This window comes from Pocillopora verrucosa, chromosome 3, assembly GCF_036669915.1.
Source record: "Pocillopora verrucosa isolate sample1 chromosome 3, ASM3666991v2, whole genome shotgun sequence".
NCBI classification, from domain to species: domain Eukaryota; kingdom Metazoa; phylum Cnidaria; class Anthozoa; order Scleractinia; family Pocilloporidae; genus Pocillopora; species Pocillopora verrucosa.
This window is the reverse complement of record NC_089314.1, coordinates 20,817,171-20,834,089: the sequence shown is the minus strand read 5'-3', so window position 1 is coordinate 20,834,089 and position 16,919 is coordinate 20,817,171. Positions and strand designations below refer to the sequence as shown.

At 38.7% G+C, this 16,919-nt stretch overlaps 2 pseudogenes; both read right to left on the bottom strand.

Annotated features, from left to right (window-relative positions):
* Positions 1–8,541: 8,541 nt before the first annotated feature.
* LOC136279824 (uncharacterized) lies at positions 8,542–11,272 on the bottom strand (annotated as a pseudogene).
* A 2,868-nt stretch (positions 11,273–14,140) lies between these two features.
* On the bottom strand, positions 14,141–16,703 carry LOC131792895 (uncharacterized; annotated as a pseudogene).
* Between the last annotated feature and the right edge of the window lie 216 nt (positions 16,704–16,919).

Here is a 16,919-nt window from a genome sequence, read left to right as displayed (position 1 = left end):
ACAAACCCATAACTCCATAGAAAAAATTTAACTAAATTGACAACAGCAAACAGAAAGACTGACTGAGCTAGAATGATTAATATTCCCCGCTAAAACATTAAATACTCAAAACTCTCCCCTGAGAATACTATAACCTCTCAATCGTGCCATCAGAATAGTAATTTCTGACTAATTCGTTCCTAGTCACTCAACCGTCAGAAATTACATTTTCTAGTGGCAATATCGTCACCGACTCAACCGATCATTTTTCGCAAGTCTGTATTGTCAACGTAAACAAGCAAAAATTACCACTTACAAAAAAGACTAAATTTAGGGATTATTCCAGCTTTCATGCTAATGAATTCATGAATGACTTAAGTGCAATTAATTGGGAATAGGTTTCTGGTAATTGCGACGTAAACAAGTCGTTCTCTCACCTTTATAAAGCTATAAATCATGTAGTTAATAAACATGCACCGCTCAGGGATGCTTCAGTGAGAAAACTAAAAATGCTAACTAAACCTTGGCTAGCTGCTGGACTAAGGAAATCTATAAAGGTGAAGAATAAATTGTTCTTTGAATCAAACTGGCCGAAATATAAAATATATAGAAATAAGTTAACAACCCTTATTCGATTGAGTAAACAACGTCACTATGAAAGGTTTTTTGACTCTAACATAAAAAATACGCGATCGACATGGAAAGGTATTAACGAAATATTAGGAGATGCGAAGAAAAGGAAAAAATAAAAAAGAATTAACTTCATTCGTTCTAACGAGCATAGCGTTTTATCAGATGATCCTAAAACGATTGGTAACACACTCAACAAATACTTCTCGTCAATAGGGCATCAACTTGCAACCAATATTCCTGAAGTTAACACTACTTTTTCTGATTATCTTGATTCGCCTTTGCAGAACAGTTTTTATTTTGATCCAATTATACCGCAAGAAATTGAAACAGAAATTAGCTTGTTGCCATACAATAAAGCCCTGGGGCTTTATTCTACCCCTGTTAAACTGTTAAAACTTGCCAAATCAGTTTTATCCATACCATTAACCAAAATTTTTAACCACTCTGTACTAACTGGGGTTTACCCTGCAAAACTTAAATATGCAAAAGTAATTCCAGTTTATAAGGGTGAAGACGAGACGCTACCTGAAAACTATCGGCCAATTTCTTTGTTATCAATTTATAATCGTTTATTTGAGAAAATTTTATATCGTAGACTGATAAAGTTTATAGAAAAGAATGATATTCTTTATGATTTACAATATGGCTTTCGCAATAAACATAGTACCCAGCACGCGATTCTTGATATTGTGAACACCATACATTCTAATATGGACAATAGAAAGTACTCATGTGGAATTTTTATAGATCTTAAGAAAGCATTTGATACTGTTAACCATGAGATTCTTTTGACAAAACTTGAACACTATGGAATAAGAGGAGTTATAAATTCTTGGTTTAGATCATATCTTTCAGATCGCCGACAGTCTATTGAAATAGACAAATGCATATCTGAAACTGAAACGATCGTATGTGGAGTACCTCAAGGCTCTGTACTTAGACCCTTGTTATTTTTGTTATATATTAATGACATCCTTAAATCTTCCAAGAAATTTACTTTTTACCTTTTCGCAGACGATACAAGTCTAACTTATGCAAATGACAACTTACGTACTCTTGAACTAACTGTCAATAATGAACTTGAGAAAGTAAGCGAATGGCTTAATGCTAACAAACTAACGCTCAACGTCAAAAAGTCTAATTATGTCATTTTTTGTCCCCACCAAAAAAGAATGCCTTTCATTCCTCAAATTAAGATTTTTAATCCAACTTTAAATACTAGAGTAACTCTAGAGATGAAGGACTTTGTTAAATATTTGGGTATAATGATTGATTCTGAACTATCATGGAAGCATCATATTGACTTTATCTGTCACAAAATTAGTAGATCAGTTGGAATAATTGCTAAAATGAGGCATTACATTCCACGGCGTCTTCTTTTGAATTTATATTATGCACTTATTTCTCCTTATTTAAATTATGGTATCTGTGCATGGGGCAACTGTCCACAGACCTACCTCAATAAGATACTTGTTCTGCAAAAACGTGCTCTGCGTTTGATTTATTTTTCTAAACCCAGAGACCATGCAATCCCTTTTTTATTGAATCAAACTGCCTTCCTTTGCAGTCTTTGTTCTTTCAACAGTTAAGCTATTTAATGTATGACGTTCATGCTAAGACAGCTCCTAAAAGTCTTCTCGATAAGTTTGCGAAAATCAATACAGAACATCATTATAATACGCGATTATCTGCAAAAGAATGCTTCTCTGTCAAATTCTCTAGAACTGAAAAAATGAAAAAATCTTTTACTAGAATCGGTGTGTCTATTTGGAATTCTATTCCACTTTCTGTTAAGACTCTCAACGTTTCTAATTTTCGTAAAAAAATTAAATCACTACTCCTTAATGTTCTAGATAATGAAGATAATTATTTGAATGTTAATTTTTTAATAGAATATTTTGTGAAGTTAACCTGATATATTGTATATACCTTTAGTTGTAATTTTAGTCTTTTTCAAATAACAAAATCCCTTGTACTTGAATTTATATGTAAGGTGTTTCTTTCTGTATGTTTTTGTATTTCTTCTTTTCTTTTTTCCTATGTAATTTAATAACGCCTTTAGTTAAAGTCTTGTCCTGCCCAGATTAGCATTGTAGCTATTTGCAGGACATGAAGTTTTGTAAACCTTATATTTCTTTAAATAAAGAGTGTAATTGGTAATTAATTAATTAATTAATTTACACAAAACCGTCATTTCTCAGCCAACAGCCAAAATTTCAGCTGATTTTCGTCATTAAGGTCCTTTCATTGTCAAAAAAAGAGAGCCACTTACCTCAGATATATGATGAATTTCAACTATTTGATGTTGTCTTTTTCTTTCATCTTTTATAACATTTAGAGGCGGTATCATGACCCTTACATCCTCTGAGAGAGACATCCGCAATGCATGGTAAGCGTCGTCAGAAATGAGGCCAGAGTCTTTGGCCACAAGAACATGTTGCGTTGTCTTTACCAGAGGATAGTGTATTTCTTCCTCAACAGAACCAAGGGGAATAACAATTTCCTCTCCTTGTACGTTTAACTTGATCTGAAACAGATCAAAGGATGTGTTACTAAACAGTATTCAGAGGGAATTGTACAAGTTAAAAACTGTCTTGTGCACTCATTCCATACACTCGAATGATAAGTTTAGATCAAGTACTTATAAATTAGCTATTAAATTCAGATATCCGTCGTCATCCGTGTCCACTCGACTGCGGTTTCAAGTCTCAAATAATCGGTTTTCAATACTGTCTCTACTCCAAACGTTTTCGATAATTTCAGTACGAGTCTAAGTCCAAAATTCGTTGAAATATGTATATTCAAGCGAAAACAAATTTTTTTAGAGTGGCACCCGGCTACCTGAGGGAATGCAAGCGTGATGAAACGGTGGCTTGATAATTATTTGCGGAGGTAACCGTATTAATAATTGAAATAAAATCAATCAGTAACTCTAACGGTGTAGCAAGAAAGAATATGAAATAAGGTAAAAACGAACATACCTCGATGGGAACAAACTCTTGGAGTCCTTTTAGCGATTGCACCACAAGGTTTTTTATCCTCCTCTTTTTGTTGTTTCTGGCTGCCTTTGTCAACTCGAAGAATCGCTTTTGCGAGGCATTAAACGATGCCTTTTTGCGTTCTCGGGAAAGGGCGTCATTTAGCTGGACGACCAACGAGTTGTTCTGATGTCTTAAAGACTCATTTTTGACTCTCAGTCTCTTGATTTCAGCTTCGTACACTTCAATAAGTGGTAAGTGCGTTGTAAACGCGCTGGACACGGACGTAACCTTAAAATTTTGAGAACATTTCTCTCGCCTAGATAAACGTGAACTAATCATCTGTTCTTCTGTTGGGTCTTTAATAGGATTGTCGCAATGCTTAGTCAACCAAATCCCTAATGTAAGGCTGCCCTTATCTTATGTTAATGTAACCAAACCATAGTTGATGAAGCGAGAATAAATCTAGAAACGTTTGTTGAACAAAGCGTTGTTGTTGTCATTCATTTAAGTACTTTGAGACTGCTTGAAGCTGGAGTGACTGTTCTACTTTTAAAAAAGGAAAAGCAGATCTTGCTTGTACAAGACTTTTCTAAAAACTGTCAAAACTGAATTCTAGAAATGTTTTTAGAATGAAATACTGCTAAAAGCAAGTTTTTCGAATTTTTCGCAGAGCGCGTTTGTTATCACTTTTTATTTGTTCCTTTTGTCTTTTACCTCGCGCGTGGCATCCAACGAAAGTGTGATTTTTTTTTTCATCGCTTTAAGAAGATGTGAAAATAGTGGGAGAGTATAACAGGTAATTTAAGCGATTGACGAAGGGCTAACACTCGAAACGTCAGCTTTTTTACTCTTTACGATGGCCAGTTTACATTTTCAACTCAGTTGTTAACACTTAATTACCTGTTTTTAAATTTGTCTAGTGTTTTCAAAGCGCCTTAACGTTAAATTGTCATGACAGGATTTCAATTGAGTTTCTGAAAGAAGATTATGGGAGGCGATTGCGCAGCGCTTTATGCAAACTAAGAAAATAGGATAACTTTCGTAGCGCGAAATTTGATTTCCCTAAAACTTGGTAGATGAATCTGACAACGTCAGTGACGTGATTGAATACACGTAACCTGTTAAAAGGATGAATAGGTATCAATTAGATGTCGGTTTGTGTAAACACAAAATAATTGTGGGAGGAGATTATTCAGTTTTTCTTGCTTACGAAGCGCGAAATTTAAATATACTCGGATTGAACAGTCGAGTCGAATGGGAGAAATTGACGAGCGTGTGCGACTATTTCCACACGCAATTGTTTTTTTTAACTCCTTTCGTTGAATTGAAATACGGAAAGAGAATGATACCCATAAAACTACATGAATTAACGAGGAGAGATCGATTTTTTCTGTAGAAAAAAAATGCACTCATAATTATACGTAGGAAAATTCAAACAAGAACCAAGAGTACGACAGCAAGAGTAAACGAGAAATGCGCTATACTGCTTAAAACAAAAAAAATGGAAACATGGCAGAAAAACTAACAAAGAGCGACGAACTACCTTATTCCTTTTGCCTCTGGTTACATCTTTCTCGGCTGAACGTTAAAAAAACAAGTAGCTCATGTCGACAGGCCACGTCTTCTTTGCCTGGCATAAAGCTGGCTTCTCAAACTCCCCTGTTGACCACTGGCATGTGGGACATTCCGAATGATCGAAGTGAAGTTTTCGTTGATTTGCAAAGCGAGCTGTTATCGGCTGCTCTCTGGAGACAGTACGTTTTTCGTGGTACAGAAGGCTCGCTCTGACCACTCAACAGGTGGTATGTGGTCGAGGTCCTCGACTTTAACGTTGAATTTGCTTCTACCTTGACAAATGGAGTGAAAAAGCTCCTCGAAGACCTTCTGGTCAACTGGAACCTTCACAGTTGTTCGTCTGATGTAACCTTTTTTCAGAGCAGTTCTAGTAGACAACTTCTGCCTAATCTCGCATACCAGATAATTTACTACCTTTTTCTTGGCTGGAATGAATAGAAGAAAACAAGTTTGAACAACAAAGAACTAAAAATAAAAACAAAGTTCATCCGTACGATTAACTCACCTTCAAGTGATGACGCGGCGCAGGTTTTAATGGCATTGTTACAGTCCTCTTCTTTCACCCAGCTATCAGCTTTGCTCCCGTACCCTTTCCATCTCAACAGATATTCTTTATCTACATTGACCGTTCGCACAGCCAAAACTTTCGAAACTTGGTAATACTTCGGTATTTTAGCAAGACAGATGTATCTTTCACGAGTTCGTCGTAAGTGATAACGAATTTGCTTACTGAAACACTCTATTTACCATACAAATGCTAATTGTTTACCGTAGCGTAAATGCATTAGCTCAGCAAAAACTTAACACGCGAAAAAATCACACCCCTTGATTCGTTAAATGCCGCCTCGCTTGATTAAGAACAAACACAAAGCCCTAACGTCCGCTTTCTACAAAGGAAACATTTGGGAAAACTGTTGATAGCTTTATGATTTTAATAAAGACTGTTAGAATCTGTCGTAAAACTATGTAAGTTCAAGCATGAAAGCCAAAGTCCCTCAGGACTATCAATCACTCAGGACTTTTGTTTGGAAAAGTTGATCCGGAACAATAGGCCATTTCTTGATACGCTGTCTGCAGAGGTGGAATTCGACGATAATTGAAATGTTTTCTATATCTAAGACTTACAGAAACATAAAATTAGAAAAAATCAGCAAATAAAAAGCGGATATGTTAATTGGTAGAAGAAAATTCGTGTTTGTGTGAAACGGGAAGTTTATTTTGAACTTAAAATGAGGTCAACTCAATGGTCTAAGGGCTTTAAACTTCTCTGCTTCACGCGTAATGATCGATAAATTTCCTGGTGCTACAATGTGCGGATAGACGGTAATTTTATCGTTTTCAGGGAGTTCGTGTTTGGGTAAAACGGGTAGTTCGTTTGAGACATTCTTATCGACTCCGAACCTATCTTCAAAGAACTAGGGAGCCCGAGATTTAACGTTTTCTCTTCCGTGCCTCAAAGCGACTATATCCTGGGTCTATGTCATTTATCAAAGAAAGTTTGTGTTTGAGTATAGTGGGAAGTGTATGATTATTTTACAAAAGGTCAAACCTATCCTCTTAGAACCGGGAAGATTTAAAGTTCCGTGCTCCGCACGTAATAAAAACACTTTCCAGATGAAATTCCTCAAAGCTTTAAATTTCCGTTTATGTGCGTTACTTTTTGTCCTAATCAATATATCATTTGTTACACTATAACATCATTCTCCAGGCCGGAGAAAAGGTGGTCTAGTGTCTGTCTTCTGTCTTTTTGTTTGTCTGCTTTCTCTGTTTCTTTCATCTTTATAAACTTCATAAAAATGTTTGGGAATCAAGCAGATCTTGAAGGAGGTTATTACTTAACTTGGTCAGTTTCCCACAAAGGGTTCTTTTGGGCTCAGATATAGTTAAACTGTCGTAGGAAATTGAGCTCACCGATATTTGTACGCTTACAACATTAACATTGAGGAAACAAAGTCGCTTACATTGACTTCCTTTAGTACTGTAATATTTTACGCGTCGAAAGATGATGACGTCTTCAGATTTCGTTATCCAAACCAGGCCCGTTTGCTACAATTGCTCGGCGCTGTCTTAGCAAGATGATCTTCTTCTTCCGCTGATACACGTCTCAAACCCATCGCTGACCACTTGAATAGCCTTTTCAAACCACGGGCAAACCAATGCAGGCAATGTCCCACATGAGTAAAATTTAGAAATGTTTAAAAACCTACAGTGTATTTGACGGTTGTGATCAAAACCACGAAAAAGTGATTCACAAGTGCTTCATATGCCAGTTTGCTCAATTATGATTTTGCAGTATTGTCTTATAACATAAGGACTTTCTCCAAATCAAAAAACTTGCCCCAAATTGGAAACGTTGCTTACCGCAGTGCATGACATTAGCCAAATAATCCTAAGGCGTAAACGTTTAAAATCGACAGAAAAGTCTGAACTCCTTTTACTGTGGTATCACTTACTCTTATTAAAACAAGCTATCAATCTTTGCGTTAATATCCGGCTGTCGATAAACTGTTTATATCCTTGGGAATGAGTAATCCCGTCATGCTATGGTGTCTGAGAAATAACTACGAAAGTCTTTTAAAGGTGTTGGAATTTAACGTGTTTCTAGTGTGTCGATCAGTTCAAAGCTTCAATATCCCCGCTGGGCAAACCTCCGAGCGTTTGAAATTTTGAAGACTGGTTCGCTCAAATTCCCGCCCCCATGGGCGAAAACCGTGTTCAAATACCCTGCCCAGGCGCCGGATTTGATGATTTGATTGGTTTTTCCATAAAAGGCGAGATCAGCTGCCCAGACTTTTTACTCATTGACCGACAATTGGTTTGACTATCCAAGACCTTGTAGACCAATTTGATTTTTCCGAGCCAATCTGCTTGCGAAGGAGAACTCTTTACCATGAACGCCTCCATATTAAAAGATAAAACACTTCCGGTTCAAATTCCCCACCCACCCAGGCAAGGTTCCACTACCCCAACCCCGGACATAGATGACAGTCACCTGGGGGGGGGGGGAAGGAAGGTTGAAGCTTCGAACTGATAGGCGCATAAGTGAAGCCATCGATTTGACATTTACAGCGCGGAAGCGATCAGTTGGACTGTAAAGCGTTTGGGATTCAAAAAAGGTCTTCTGCACATGTTGATACCACTAAGACTTCAACAACGAAGTCAAATTAGAATTTACTTCATCAGACATTAGGATGAAATCAACAGCAGTCTTACTACTGTAATGCTATGTTTCATTAGTTATGATAAGAGTTACTCTAGTCTCCACGTAGCTGCACTTCTCCATCTTGGATAAACTGTTAGTTAAGAGCTGATGAATGCTCTAATCGTGTCTTGTACGTGATACCTGTCCAAGTGAGGTCATTTGAGTGTAATTTTACTGTATGCCATAACACTTAAGTTTTCCGAGCGTATGATATCCTTCCTCGTTAGCATCGCCTGTATCACCAAACCTCAGCTGTTTGACAGGAGGATGTGTCTTGTCAGTGAGGAGACCGCTGTCCTCACGCAGCTCGCCGTCTTCTTTGTCACAATTACACGGATGAGCAGGGTTTGGACATGAGCTGGTCATCCCGCATGCGTACGTACCACTGCCAGGTGACGCCCCTCCCCAGTTAGTCACCTTGATCGAATCCCGTGACACCCACCATCCAATATTACCTCTGAAGAACTGTGAATAACGGCACTCATAACCGATAAACTGTTCGCAGTGTGACGAGACTCTGGTGAGACTCGCCAGCTGAGAAAGACTCGCTCCGGTGTAATGAATATCACGTGAGTAACTGCCCGCCCACTCATATCCCTTCACATGCGTTCTACTTTCGCTGTCGTGACTGATGACTATCACGCCAACTCCATTCTTGTCATTCATATTACAGTAAACTGTAAACGGTGCAAGAGGACCCTCGCCATCGGGATCAATGACGTAATTTCCACTTGTAGTACTGACGTATTTTCGTATTACCGAACAAGAAGTCATGTTCCGTGGATTGTTAACTTTTACTTTGGTTTCTACTGTTTTCAGAGCATCAGCTGCTCTACAAGTGTAAGATCCTTCGTGTGATTTCTTTATGCTGTTTATTACTAGTGTTCTATTCTGTAGAATATTGGACCCTGCAAATAAGGACGACTTGCTATGCTTCGTCCAACTGATTGTAGTTTTCAAGTCACTCTCAACCACACACGGTAGGTGAACAGTTGAGCCAGCCATTGGAGTCATTTCTTTTGGGGGTCGAGCTTTAAACCTCAAACGAGGATATACCATGAGGTGAAATGTGCCTGCTGCTGATCCAAGAATATTCTCCGCCCTACAGATGTATGTTCCTCTGTCCTTCTTTGTCACGCTATAAATTGTTAGTGTTCCTTTAATGAGTTCAGCTCTATCCATTGGAAAGGTTCCAAACGCCTTTGACCACGTGATTCTAGGCTGAGGCTGACCAGTAGCACAGCAAGCGATGGTGGCATTTTGTTCTTCCTCAGCCAACTCTTCGTTAGATCAGTGACAAAATGATCTCAGGAGCGACTGAAAATAATGTAACAAAAAAATTTACAATTGACATTTCCTTTCTCTAATTTATTTTATTTATTTTGTGTCGCCTGCCCTACCGGCGCTTTTGTGATATATATATATATATATATATATATATTTTTTTTTTTTTTTTTTTACCAAAATCAGGGGGGCCCTAGATCCGCCACTGAAAAGAGCAAAATAGCTTACTCTGAACGGTCAGTTTCGCTGAGGTGTTCACTTGTCCCAGCAGATTTTGCGCTTTGCAGGTGTAAACTCTATCATCCTCAGCTTTCACGTGTTTCACTACAAGAGCGCCGCTAGTTTCTAACAGGTGACGTCCAGCTGGAAGGGACGAATTCATCTCGTGCCACGTGACTGGTGGCTTCGTGTCACCATTAACCGTACATTTCAACGTGGCCGTTTGAGTTTCATTGACTGTTATTCCGACAGGACGCCCCGATAGAGATGGCGCCGAAAGAGACTGGCCTGGCTCACCTTTGGCACCTTTCACACCGGACGGACCTGACGGTCCCTGGGATCCGGGGTCTCCCGGTTTCCTGATGTCCCCCTTCATTCCTTTCGGTCCTTGAGCTCTTACTGGCCCACGATTGCCAAGGGGTCCATATGGGTCAGGTTTCCCTGGGGAACCCCGTTTCCTACGGGTTCCCTGTCTACCCTGTTTACCCCGCCTCCCTTAGCTTCCTTTAGGTCCGGGGCGACAAAAAGTGTAATTTTTAGCACAGACTTGGTTTTGCAGCAGACGTTGTTCTTGTTTGACTAGCATTTGTACATCAGAAGATGTTATGGTTGAATTTTGCTGTGAATCATCAGGTGAAGAGCGTTTTGGAAAATAGAAAATATCAATTTTTTAAAAGTCGGCCTTGTTTGCTTCGCCAATTACCAAACAGAAGTACTCCTGATGATAGGTTAAGGTCAATTATCCCAGTCTGAAATATGTATTTCGAGACTTAAGTTTATATAAATAAGCAAAACATAGAACTACAAAATCAACTAACAGTGATAACAATAATAATAAAGTAACGAAAGTTATTTTCCTGTACTAAGATGTCGAGCTTTCTAAATTTAATTTTTTGAAACATTCTCCAAGAAGCCGCGCAATCTTTTTCTCGGAACACATAGATACACAGCATCAGTATTGACAGCTGTGTCGCATCAACAGTTTATAATGTCTTGGTCGCCCTTTCTACTAACAATTGTCGCACTTTGTAATAAAAAAGCTGTTGATCTTTTTAACGAACTTTGTATACATTGGTTGAATTATCAAAACATGCATCATCCAGTAATGAGACAAAAAAATACCAAGTTACCTTGAGTCGTTCGCCATCTACTCCCGGTTCCTCCTCTTTATTGCGCCATTTCATATCATTTTGCTGAATTTTTCGAAAGATTTCTGTCTCCAACTTGTTAATAACTCTGACGAGTCTAATATCAGACGATGATTTTCTTGTATCCTGAGTTGCTGGTGAATTAGCGCGATAAAACATAAAAGAAACAGAAGCAAGTCTGACTCGGAGGACAGGTGGTCTAGTGTCTGTCTTCTGTTTCTCTGCTTGTCTGCTTTCTCTGTTTCTTTCATCTTTACAAACTTCACAAAAATTTTTGGGAATCGAGCAGATTTAGAGGGAGGCTTTTATTTGACTCGATCAGTTCAGTTCTCTTGGGCTCAGGTAGAGTTTAACCGTCGTAGGAAATTGAGCTCACCGATATTTTTATCACTGAGGACACAAAGTCGCTTACATTGACTTCCTTTAGTGCTCTAGTATTTTGCGCGTCGAAAAATAATGACGTCTTCAGCTTACAAAGAGTTCTTGTTCTAGTAAGACGAGAAGTTTATTCAATATTATCTGAAATGAATGCAAACCTATCTCCTCAGACCAGAAAATTAGGGTTCTCTGCTCTACACGTATCAGAAACAATTCTTCATCGCCTGCAGAAAGTTCGTGCCGGTTCGAGTGTAGCCGAGGGGAAATTTATTTAGTGCTATCATACATGAGCTCAAAAGTTCTTCTCAGAACTGGAGACATATTTAAAGTTCTCTATTTGCTTTACTTTACTATTTGTTAATTAGAGAAACCTTGACTGTGCTCTGTTCTGTTATAAAGCATGCAGGAAGCGGCTAGAGCACGAAAGAAGTGTAGGGAGAAACACGAGACGTAGTCGTAGGCTGTTCAAGACTAAAGCTGTCAAAAGTGTCAAACCATCAAAGTTAAAAAACCATGAACATTTCATGAATGGCTCATAAAAACACGCGAGTTTTTTCACACGGCAAGGTAGAGTGTTTTTTGAATGAACGACAGCCAAATTCATCGTAACATGAAGATCGCTCGTGATGACAGCGCCGCAAAACTCGGCTGCGGTGACTGATGTGACTTTCCACTCAACGCGTCGGAAAGGATATCAGAGCAAGCTCTTATTTTCACTCGAAGGGCGGCCGATGTAGTTTCTGAGGCTTGCTTTACTGTAATGACCGGAGATCGCTATGATGAACGAGCCGCGATGGAATTCAGCATGATCATATTCGCTCAGACACCGTCATGATAAGTATGAATTTTAACAGTTATGCCAGTTTGGTTATATTTTTCATCATTTCTGTTTTGTTCTGTTTTTTTTTTGAACACTGAACTTTATATACTATACGAGTGTTAGCTGTGTTTGATTTTTATTACCGTACGTAAGCTTGCAATCTAACTGAGCGTGATCATCTTTAAAACTCGGAAAGTCTATTTTGTTTTTCCTTTGAGAATTTTCGTATCTGCTCACGTTTTAATAACGTAAATTACGGCGCCTGGTATGTTTACAAACCTTTGTTTGGTTCTTCTGTTGCTACTTGCCGGCTCGCTTCAGTTCCGAAACTTCACTTTCAATTATCGGAAAAAGCTAAAAGAAGTCCCGGAAAAGGTCGAACATAGTGCAATTCGGCAGATGGCGTGACAGCTTTAGCTCAGCTCCATGCCCTATACTCTCATAGAGCACGCTCTTTCAACCAATCAAAATGGATGGGGGTATGTCGACTATTCAAATATCTCTCCTGAACATGACCTAAACAGGAGTGGTCTACACCTCAACACTAAAGGAACTGCCCGACTTACAACAAATTTTTTTTAATTAATTAAGAGGTGATTAGGGTATTGCCGACTGGGAAACGGATGAGTCCTTGCCTCCGCGAATAAATCGTAAGTACACTAACAATAAGGGTGATCCATCCACTATCAATCCATTTGGCCGGGGTTTTGTTATGGCGGCATTAAATATCAATAGTTTACTTTGCACATTTGGACGATCTCAAATTTTTGTACTCGACTCCAAAATTGATGTACTGGCTATCAATGAAACGAAGATTGATAGTTCGGTCAATGATAATGAAATATACTTGCCAGGATTTGAGGTTGTTAGGAAAGATCGCTCTGTTAATGGCCGAAGTGGTGGTGGTGTTTGCATATATTTACGGAGTAACAAATTACCAGATCCGTAACGATTTATGTGATGACCGTCTTGAATGTGTTGTCATCGAAATTATTAGACCCCACTCCAGACCTTTTATTGTCAGTACGTGGTATAAACCTCCAAACTCTCCACAAGATATCTTTCGGTAATTTGAGTCTTTAATCGATAAAGTGGACTCTGAACAGAAAGACTTTTACCTTCTGGGTGATCTCAACTGTAATATGCATGACGGATCAAATCATAACTCATCCACTTTAACGAACATACTTGATATATATGGACTAAGTCAATTAATCTCTGAGCCGACTTATGAGGTTCTTTTACGGACAAAATATCGAACATGGATACATTAATGTTTTCTTCAATTACGTTATTGTTATGCGTTATAATAAAAGTCTTAAAATAAACTAAATCAATTTCATCCGGAATACATCGATTTTGGATGTCACACATCGATGTTATGCAGCATATTAACTGTTTCGTTAACAGAATGATAAACTCAACACTAACAAAAAGAGCTTACAAGAGCTAATTTACAAGGGTATAAACTTCTCTGCAATAGCTATTATGCATACAATGTAGCCACAGCTTTACTTCATTTGTTGTTGTTTTGAGTGATTGCAAATCAAGGCTAGATCTCAGGTTTAAAGTGTTAATACTATGAAGCATCTAGTACATTATGCCACTATAACATAATGTATTTTTTTCCCAGTTATTCAAAGTTTTATACCCCTTTATATTAGTAAGGCTGTTAGATTTGAGATTATAACTGATTATTGTTACTGTTTCCCATTTACATTGTCATTAGTAATTTTATTCTTGGCATACTGACATGTATTGCAGTAACCAATTTAGACTAACTGTATTAAGAGTTCATTCCACGTATATGAAGTTAATACAGTAAATCATGAGTAGCAGTTTAAATAAAAAGAATCAATCTGCAATACCACTTGGTAGGCTATGATTCCATCATGATCACCAGTTTTGAAGGCTGCATCTCTTAAGCTTCTTGCAGTGACAATTCTTGGTTATGTGTCAGAGTAGTAATTGTGTCAGGTACTAAAACTGCATAGTCACTCTGCATGTCAGGTACAGGCCCTTCTTCATCAATCCCATAATGATTGAATAAATTAACAGCCTTGCTGGCAGTCACATCTGTCACAGCCTTATACCCAGAATTTCTGAAATGTAGCATTCCTTGTATCCAGAGCTGATTGTGAGAGAAATTGCATTATGTGCTTACAGGATGATTACTCCACTGACTGATAAATTGGTTAATTGCATTATTAATCTGTGGAATGTAGACTAGATGAATACAAAACAGATGCACCTCATCTGTTGGATCTAAAATTCCACCGTGCTCAAGAAAGAGGAAAATGTTCAAAAAGCAGCTCACAATAACCCAGTTGACATCACACCAGAGATGCTCTATTCTCTAGTTATGAACAGATTTTCCAGTGATGTGGCTGCCTCTATTTAAACCTCTTTCTTGCATCATGAAGCAAGCAACTTCTATGTTTTCTATTGCAAGATCACTGCAAACCCTTGATGGTAAATTGTTGTGCTCAACAGCTGACTGGAAATACCGCAGTACATTTAAAGCCCTGTTATTGGTTGATGCCTAAAGGAATACTATCATTCTTGAAAAGCCATCTAAACCACCATGAATGATAATTTTGTATGGCTGGATTAGTTTGTGGTTGCCATCAATGTGCCTGTTGTAACGAGAGCACACTCGGAGATCACGTGCACCTCAGGTGACACATGATACAGCGGTCGATGTTATCTAATCGCCAAAGGTTTTAGATCACATATATCTACATGAGAGCGCACTTAGTTTACAAATAAAGACTGTTCGTTACCTAGAAATCGTGTGTTTATGGTAGAACGAAACACCTGTTGGACACCGTGAAGACATTTGTTCCACTACACTATCACATATAAGTTAGGTTAAAATATGGTATGTAAAAACAGTTCAATCTGCCTATCTGAAAAATATTGGTAATAATAATAATGACAACAACAACAATAATAATCATAACAACAACAAGAGGCATTTTTGACCACCCATGAGTAACAGGCATGATAGTCAGGAATTTTGAGGATAATGTCAGGGGAAGGTGGGGGCTGGGAAACTGGGTTAGGGTGATTAGTGAGGGGGCTAAATAGAACTGGGGGAGGTATCTCAAATCATGAGTTGAATTGGCATTAATGCTCATGCATCAAAATTACAGCCTGACCTCCCTTGTATCACAGATTTAAAACCAGTGTTGCCCCTGTGTGGAGGGAACTCCCATATAAAAAGGAAAGGAGTGCTTGTCGCAAATTTTGAAAAGAACCCTTGAAAGGTACCAAGGTCCTGTTTTATGGGCATAGCTTGATATGCTTTTCACCCCTTTGAACCCTGGCTGTCATTTTTTTCTGTTCAAGACCCTACCTAAGAGGTAGCACAAAAGCTCCCGCTGTGGACCTTTTGGAACTGACCACCATAAGAGGTACCAACCCTGCATTTTTAAACCCTAAAAAGTATGACAAGCATCCCCGTCCTTTTTCTACAGGAGTCCCCCCAGGGGGGGTGTTGCCCCTAGAGAAATAACAAACTGCCTGACTATTTTGAAAAGAGGGGTGGTGGGCTCTAATGGTGTAGGGGGACCTGCTAAAAAAGGAGACCCCTTTAAACAAAGACTCGTTAGAAAGAAGGTAGTGTTAACTAAATAGCGCTTCAACGAATTCTTTTAATTTACCATAACGCATTGGGGCATGGCACACTGTACACTCTACGAATTATCTGCTACGCTGCTCTTAAAGTGCGAAGAACCAGATCCACTCTTCGAATAGATTCCTGAATACAATGGCGCTGGATTCGTAAGCCTCTTTGCCTCAAGCCCCCTTCAACCAGGCGTTGACCAGCGCTTGGTGTCACTTCAAGAATTTCCCTCACATATTCGTCAAAGTCATCGTTGGAGACATTACTGAAATTCTTTCCCACACCAACTGGCAACCCAAATTCATGACTTCGATGACGCAAAGTTCTTTCGGAGATTCCAAGAATTCTTCCGATATCAGCCCAACGAAAACTGGCGTCATTGTGCAGAGTTTGCAGCTGTTGCTGTAAGATCTGTAGCCTTGGTTTGCCAACCTAAGCGTTCCTAGCCACAGTTGAAAGACGATCGTTTAGGGACGATGGTGCGAGTCCTCGAAAATTCTGTCAAAGTCCCTTGAAAGTTCGTTCATAAGAAAAACAAGTTCGTTTAGATCAGAGATCACCTGAGCTTCATTTGGGAAGGCTTCTTCTATTCTTAGAGTCAAAGTGACAAGAGTTCTTTCGTTTTCTCGTAAACGTGACTAAAAATTTCAGCCGAGTCGTAGGACGTAGAGTTCCTTTGCCCTTCTGCACTTTCCAGTAGCCTACCCAAAGACGTAAAAAATCCTTCGAAGTTGGGAAACCAAATCCGTGCACCTTGCATAGTGCTTCTCAAACTTCACTGATCATTTGCCTTTATTTCCGCCATTTTGAAAGTATTAATTTCCGGGGCTTCTTGTTTAGTCTGACTTCCGGTCATTTCTATTTCCGCTTCCTCATCTTTTAGTTATATAAGGTCACGCGTGAATGAGTCAGGAAAGCGATGTATGCTGCATAACATCGATGTATGACATCCAAAATCGATGTATTCCGGATGAAATTGATTTAGTTTATTTCAAGACTTGTATTATAACGCATAACAATAACGTATTGAAGAAAACATTAATGTATCCATGTTCGATATTTTGTCCGTAAA